This window comes from Amphiprion ocellaris, chromosome 1 (assembly GCF_022539595.1).
Source record: "Amphiprion ocellaris isolate individual 3 ecotype Okinawa chromosome 1, ASM2253959v1, whole genome shotgun sequence".
Taxonomy (NCBI): Eukaryota; Metazoa; Chordata; class Actinopteri; family Pomacentridae; genus Amphiprion; species Amphiprion ocellaris.
In genome coordinates, this window is record NC_072766.1 from 31,645,594 (window position 1) to 31,653,249 (window position 7,656).

The following is a 7,656-nucleotide window of genomic DNA, read 5'->3' on the forward strand; positions in this document are numbered from 1 at the left end:
TCTTATATGTTGCTAAAAAAAACCACAAAAAAACAAAAACAAAAAAAACGTCACAGTAATATGTCAATTAAAAAAGCCTATAGTATAGTGTGTCGCCCAACAAACATCATAGTATAGCATGTCGCTCTAAAAACGTCACAGTATAGCCTTTAGTCCACAGCTGTCAGCAGGTGAGGAGCAACACAAAAACTGTCCAAACGCTGGTTTCCAGAGGGTTAGATGAGAATTTATTTGAAAGAGTAAGTTTACAACAACACAACATGTGAGGGGGTTAAAAACAAACGGGTGTTAGTAAAATAAAAATAAATCAACAGAACTAAAAGTGAACTTCATGTTGACACTGATGGGCATTCCAACCAGGAACAAAGTAAAAGATAATCAATATGAAAAAAAACTCTTCCTGTCCACCTCTTAAAACCCAAAAACACACCGCATTAGCACCCTAAACTAAAGCTACCAATGGGTTCCCTGTTTTGCTTTCTGAACAATTCAAAGGTCCCTCTCTATCTCCCCACACATCCACCACTGGAACACATCTCCAAAGTTCTGCCGGGCCAGCTCAGCTTCCCCTCAGAAGAAGTGCCGCCACCTGCCAGATGAAGGAGCCTTTTTAGAGGCAGCTGGCATCGTGATTGGACTGTACTTTGGTCTGTTCCAATCCAGCTTCAGCTCCAGAGACGGCAGGAGGGACGAGTCAATGGAGGCCAGGTGGACGAAGGCATGAAGCTGAGTACAATCTAGAAAACAACAGAGGAGGAGTGCAGCGGCCCAGGACCAGAACAAACAGAGTAGCATCATATGTCTCTTAGAAAACATCATAGTACAGCCTTTGGGATGAAAAAAACGCCATCATATACATCGTATATTGTACAAATAACAAGTCAAAGGAAAGAGACATACATTGTAGAATTGTAGTAATTGTGGGCTGACTGATTTACTGATTATCAGTATTTTATTTTTTACTGATTTACGGTAATAAATAAATTTAAAAATGGCGCTACTTTGGCTCTGAACCTTTATCTACCTGTGGTGGCTCTGTCTTCTGGAGTGATTTGATTGGTTATACGTCATGAATAAAACTCCTTTAACTTAACATCTGTAAACAAAACAAAAACGTATCAACAAAGTTTTCTGTTAGAGTTTGTGTTCTTCAAAGTTTAACTCCAAGATTTTAAATACTTTCATTTACTGCAAATGAATATCTACTCCAAATGTCTCACTAATAATCATTATCAGCCTTAAAAACCCACAAAACACCCCTCTATACTCGACCACACTTAGTACAGTCCGGATCCCCCTTCTATAAATCTGCTTGGAATCTTCCACTTCCTGTTTGTCAAAGTGGCCTTCTACCTGGACAGGTTTTGTTGGAGCTCATGCAGCAAACATTTTGGGTAACTGCACTTTAATATGGATGGATGACACTGAATTAGAGTCTGTTTTAATGAGACTGAGTTAAGATATGTAGCTCTGTAAATTATTTCTCTGAATTCAAAGAGAAAAGTCTGAAATGTTTGCTAGGTTAGCGTCCCACATGTACTTTGGCTCAGCTAAAGCTAACTCTCTCCAACTTGTGGATCTCTTGAGTTGCTTGTTGTTAAATTATCTTGCTAGAGGTCCTGAAGCTCAGAAAGTCTGAGATGTTTGTTCAAAATAAGCTCATTCTCAAGTCTTATCTGAACTGTCCTCTTTTGTTTGAACTTTCCCTAAACTTAGGAGTTAATGACAGAGCAGCACATTCAGACTCAGTCTCATTAATGTAGAGATTAAACTTCAGTGTCATTCATTGATGTTAAAGTGCAGTTTTTCAAATGTTTGTTGCACATGCTCCCGACCAAACCAGTCCAGGTGGAAGATGATGTGAAGAGAAAAGTCCAGAGGATGAATATCACACATTTACGTTGGAAATAAATGTCCTTTAATTAGACATTGTCATGCAAAAGTTGGATTTCCCTTTAATGATGTTCAAATCTTTGAGTGTTTTGTTGATGTTGGTTTCTAAATGTTTTCTGACACTCGGCCCCAAAGATTAAAACCTTCTACGGCTCACAAGCTGCAACAATTCACACATTATCAACTATCTTTCTGACTAAACTAAGATAAAAAGTGAAAAACTGCCTGATTCCTGTATCATGAATATAAATCTTTTTGGTTTTTATGACAGTAAACTGAATATATTTAGGTTTGACATTTTATAAACCAAAACAAGAAATGAATTACTGGAGAAAACAATCAACAGATTAATGGACAAAGAAAATGTGTTTTCCAACATATATGGCTGAATTACTCCAACATTACAAGATACATACAATTTTAATTCAATTTTATTTATATAACGCCAAATACAGGTCAAATTGTCTCAAGGCACTTTATTTTTATATTTTTTGTCATATTTAAAATATGACAAAGTAAGAAATTTAAACCTCTTGACTAATCCAATTTATTACTTGGTTTTTAAGAGACTAAAATAACTCTCTCCACTAAAATTAATAAACATGAGGTGAAATAGAAGGAACAGTTTTAAATACTGCAGTCCCACGATGACAAGAATAAAGTTTGTCAACAAAAAGTAAATCTGCTGGTGGATTCCATGAAAGTCCTAATAAATGATAATAAAGTGTGATACTAAAGGTTTGTGGTGCTAAAAATGTCAAAGTAAAGATATCAAGTTGAACATCTGGATGGAGGTTGATAAAAGTTGACCTTCTTTCATTTCTCTGGAGCGACTCCATGGATTTTATTGATGGTGGTTAAAGACCTGCTCTTCTAGTCGTCTTCCTTCTAGTTGCTGTAAAAAGTCAGTCCATCCTGGCCGACTTCAACACCTCTTCATGACAGCTTGTTTTGCCTCGGTCCTCATGGAAACTCCAGAAACTCAGGAAAACCCATGGAGACTCGAAGAACTCGTGGCGACGCGAAGAACTTGTCGGGCGGGGGAAGGTGTGGTGGGTGGTGGGGGAGTAGAGGGGGGAGGCCGCCACCCACCTCCCCGCCTACTCTCCGCCCTGACTCCACCCAGACTCCGCCTTGGCTCTGCCCATGTGGTCACTTCACGAACTACGATGCCAAAGGGACGACGAATTTATTTCTTTTTATCTGATCTGTAGCTCAGTGAGTTAAGGATTTGCCTATGGAGTTGCAGGTCGCTGGTTCAAGACCAGACCCTTCTTAGCTTTTCATCAAAATCCTGACAAAGACAAAGAAAGAAAATTGCCAGTGGTGGGTCTCGAACCTGCGACCTTCCGCTTGGTAGTCTGTCTTCTAACCCCCTGAGCTATTCGCTCAGATACTAATTTTTCTTTTTTTTGCGCATTTATCATCTATTTTTTGTCATTTTCGAGTTTTTTTTTTAACTCGAGTCTTGACTCGACCGTTTTTCTCAGGAGGTTGGGCTTCAGCCTTTGTGCTGGAGGGTGGAACCCTCAGTTCCAAGACTTTCCAAAGCCTCCACACCTCCCGAGTCCTCAGGACCTGAGCTTTCACACAGTCTGAGGGCTGAATTTTTCTAAGTCCCACAGTAGTTCTCTGTTAGATTGAACCTTCAGACAGTCCAAGGACTGAAATCCTCTAAGTTCCTGAGTAGTTCTCTGTTAGTTTGAACCTTCAGACAGTCTGAGGGCTGAAATTTTCTAAGTCCCACAGTAGTTCTCTGTTAGATTGAACCTTCAGACAGTCCAAGGACTGAAATCCTCTAAGTTCCTGAGTAGTTCTCTGTTAGTTTGAACCTTTCCACAGTCTGAGGACTGAAATTTTAAAAGTTTCTCAGGACTTCTCTGTTAGTTTGAACTTTCTGGTTAACAGAAGCTTTAAAACTTGTGACCATGAGTCTTGATTTCACATTTAGACCATCCGAGTTCTTCTCAGACCTTCACCTGTGGGTTTTTTAGAAATCCTTAACAAACTTTGATTCTCTTCACTGAACAGTAAAGTTTGTGGAGATCAGAAGGTAACATTAGTTTGATAAATGCCTTCAACTACTAGTAGACTTTATCTGGAAAGCAGTTTTCTGAAATGAGTTCTTAGTAAATCTGTCCACAATCAAACCAAGAACATAGAAAGAGGAAATGTTTGAAGAAACAACTTGATATTTTCATTTCAGACTAGAAAACGCTTTAAGAGCTTTATCTGTTTTTGCTCTTTTTGATCGTTTTATTGTCTCTTCTGTTTAATTTGATCTTCTAAAGTTTAACTGGTGTCTTTTCAAATGTTTTGTCTTTAGTCTGATTCTTTTTAAACGTTTAGTTTTGCTCTTTTCTCACCTTTTATTCTTTTCTAATGTCTGATTTGATTTCCAAATGTTTTGTCTTTCTAATGTTTAATTGTTTTTTTCAAATGTTTTATCGGCTTGAGTTTTTTTTCCTTTCCCAATATTTAATGTTTCGATTAAATCTTGAAGGTTTTTCTTTTTAAATGTTTTACCACCTTTTAATGTTTAATTTTCTTTTTAAATGCTTCATTGTATTTTCTGTTTGATTCCTATTTGAAGTTTTATTGTCTTTAAGATGTAATTTTCTAATTAAACATTTAATTTTTTAATTAAATGTTTTGTCTTTTTAAAGGTTTAATAATTTAATTAAATGTTTTGCATTTTTAAAAATGTTTAATATTCTTCTTGTTTAATTGCATTTTTTAAATGTTTAATTATGGAAAATATTTTATCTGTAATTTTTAATATTTGTATTTTAAAAATTTTGTTTAATTTCATAATGACATGTATCTTGTTGAATTATCTAATTCAATATTTTGTCTGTTTAATAGAGTTAAACATTAAATACAATTAAATTATATTAAACAGACAAAATATTGAATTAGATAATTCAACAAGATACATGTCATTATGAAATTAAACAAAATTTTTAAAATACAAATATTAAAAATTACAGATAAAATATTTTCCATAATTAAACATTTTAAAAATGCAAAACATTTAATTAGATTATTAAACCTTTGAAAAGACAAAACATTTAATTAAAAATTAAATGTTTAATTAGAAAATTACATCTTACATTTCATCTTCTTAATAATAAAACTTTTTAAAAGTTTAATTGTATTAAAAAATTTTTCCTTTGATTTAATTGCTTTTTGTTATGTAGTTTATTTCTTTAATCTTCTTTTTCTGTCAAGATTTTAACCCCAACCTTAAAAATGAAATAAACCCTTAAGTCACAATGAAAATACTTCTGTTATCACAATCATGAGTTAGTCAATTATTCAGTTTATCAATTCAACTTTATTTGTTTAGCACCTTTTACACAGATGACAAAACTAAAAAAGCAAAGAGAAAAAAACTATGCTAAAACTATGATTAAAACTCAAAAACATAAAAAAAAATGATTTAACATGGTAATAAAATATGTTGTGTCCAGGGGATGGAGGGAGTTTATTGAAGTCTTGGGCTCACATGGGAAATCATTTAAAATATAAACTTGATATTCAGTCTAAGGAAACTGCAGAGCGACAGAAGAACCAACAATATCTCCTGTTTTCTCCTTTAATGAGTCGACTCTTCTTGTGCTTTCAGACCAAAGAACTACAGACTCTTCACAACCTGCTCAAACTCTTGGTACAGGACCTCACCACACGGGTCAAGAAGGTTTCTGTCTCATTTCTACTCTGAAGCTCACCTTCTCCTGCTCAAACTGCTGACAAATGTTTCTGCTGCTCTAAAGTCTGGTCTCCAGAACTTCCTAAAAACTCTCAAAGTCTCTTCTGCTGCAGGTTGCTTTGTAGAACTGTTCCAGAAAACCTCACTAAACCACATGGAGGGGCCTCAAGATAGTCGTCCAAATGAAACCATACAAAAACCAAACTAGCACAACCCAAATGCTAAAGTCTCCTGCAGCCTACCAGAGAAGCTCTGAGAACAGAGAATCAGGACAGGAACTCTTACCTTCTGGACAACCAACGTTGGTTCACAAACAAGAATACAGAATGTGTCTGACCAAAAACCTCTGAAGACTCACTACAGCCAAGATAAAGACACAACTCAGCTGCAGCAAATCCACTAATCACTGCACACATTAGCACCATGTGCTAACTGTGGCTAAAGAACCTCATGTACCAAGACAACTATCCAGTACAAAGCCCTAAAACACACCAAGAAACACATTAAAGACGATTTTACTGCTGGAAGCTGCAAGCCAACACCTAAAGAACAAACTAAAGCAATGGAGCCAAACCCAGTTCAGTGGTGAACAGAAGCAGAGGAAATGTTTGTCTGCAGCTAAATAAAGCAGGAAGACACTGAGCTGCTCAGGTGTTCCTGATAACACCAAGCAGCCACCTGGACAGCCAATAGGAACACAGCTTCCTGGAAGTCCAGAGGGCGGGGTTAGTGAAGGAAATTTAGTTTAAAGTTGAAGCAGAAAGTTAACAAAGAAAGTTGAAAACCACCTTCTGATACCTGAAATCTCTGAGTTTTCACACAAAGAACACCTGAACATGTCAAACTGGTTCCATAGTAGAACCATCATTGTAAAAACGTCATAGTATGGTGTGTTGCTCAAAAAACATTAGGACCCGGCTGTCAGGGGACAAACATGTAAGAAACATGAGAACAGAGAGAACCCAACCAGTAGGTCACAGTTTATCATCCCCCAGTCATCTCCTGAAGTCCATATGGTGAGAGACATCAGTATCTGGTTGTTCATTTACCAGAGGATGCTTATAATCATGCTGATGTGGTCTGTACTCTACAGTATTTTAGTGACTCAATAAATGCCTAAGTTGTTTTTTTTTTAAATGCTTTTTAGTTTTTAATAAACATTTAATAGCCTATATGTAATCAATAAATGGCCTTTGCCTATCTTAAGAAAAATTCACTCAGAACTCTGATATGTTAACAGTACTAAATAAATCAATAAATACATGCATACACACAAAAATAAGTTCATACATGAACTGTGTTGAGATAAGATTTAGATTTTTTTTAAAAAGTTGTTTATGTTTTTGCAGAATCCAGTATTACTCACTGGTTGGTCATTACATTTTATTAGTTTGATTTCACTGTTTAAAATGATGCCACCTCTTTTCAGACAGAACCTGTGATAATAAAACAATACAAAATTTTTAGTTCTGTGTTAATAAAGCACTTAAAGCTTTAAGTATGGCTAAATGCTTTTTTCAAAATTAAATATATCACTCCTTAGGTGGTAGTGGCCCCAAGTTCAGTAAAGTTGGAAAGATATTCACAGATTCGGACTTCCAGCATCAATAACTCATTAGATATAGGTTGTCAAAACATAAACGGTGCCTCTTTCCCATTGTTGCAAGGCAGACAATGTGCTACAAGCCCAGTTTTATCAAAAGTAGCTGTCTTTCAAGCTACAGGAATAACATTGGTGTCTATGGAGTGAACAGGGTCCGTCTGCAATTTGCAAAACCGCTGCAACAGTAAAGAGAGACAAATATTCAATAACTTCACTCTTATACATTGTAGTGTCACTAAAATCACTGCAGCCTTCAACTGGCTCCTGTTGACAAAGTGTTTTAACAGTAAAGTAAATGCTGTAATTTGATTCTTTTAATGAACCATGTAACTTGAATGGATGTGATGCTGGTGTGACCACAGTGCACACGTCTGATGTTGCTCACAGTGGTCCAAGGGACGCTCAGGGAGTTTGTGTGTTTGCTCACACTCATGAAACATTAGAGGGA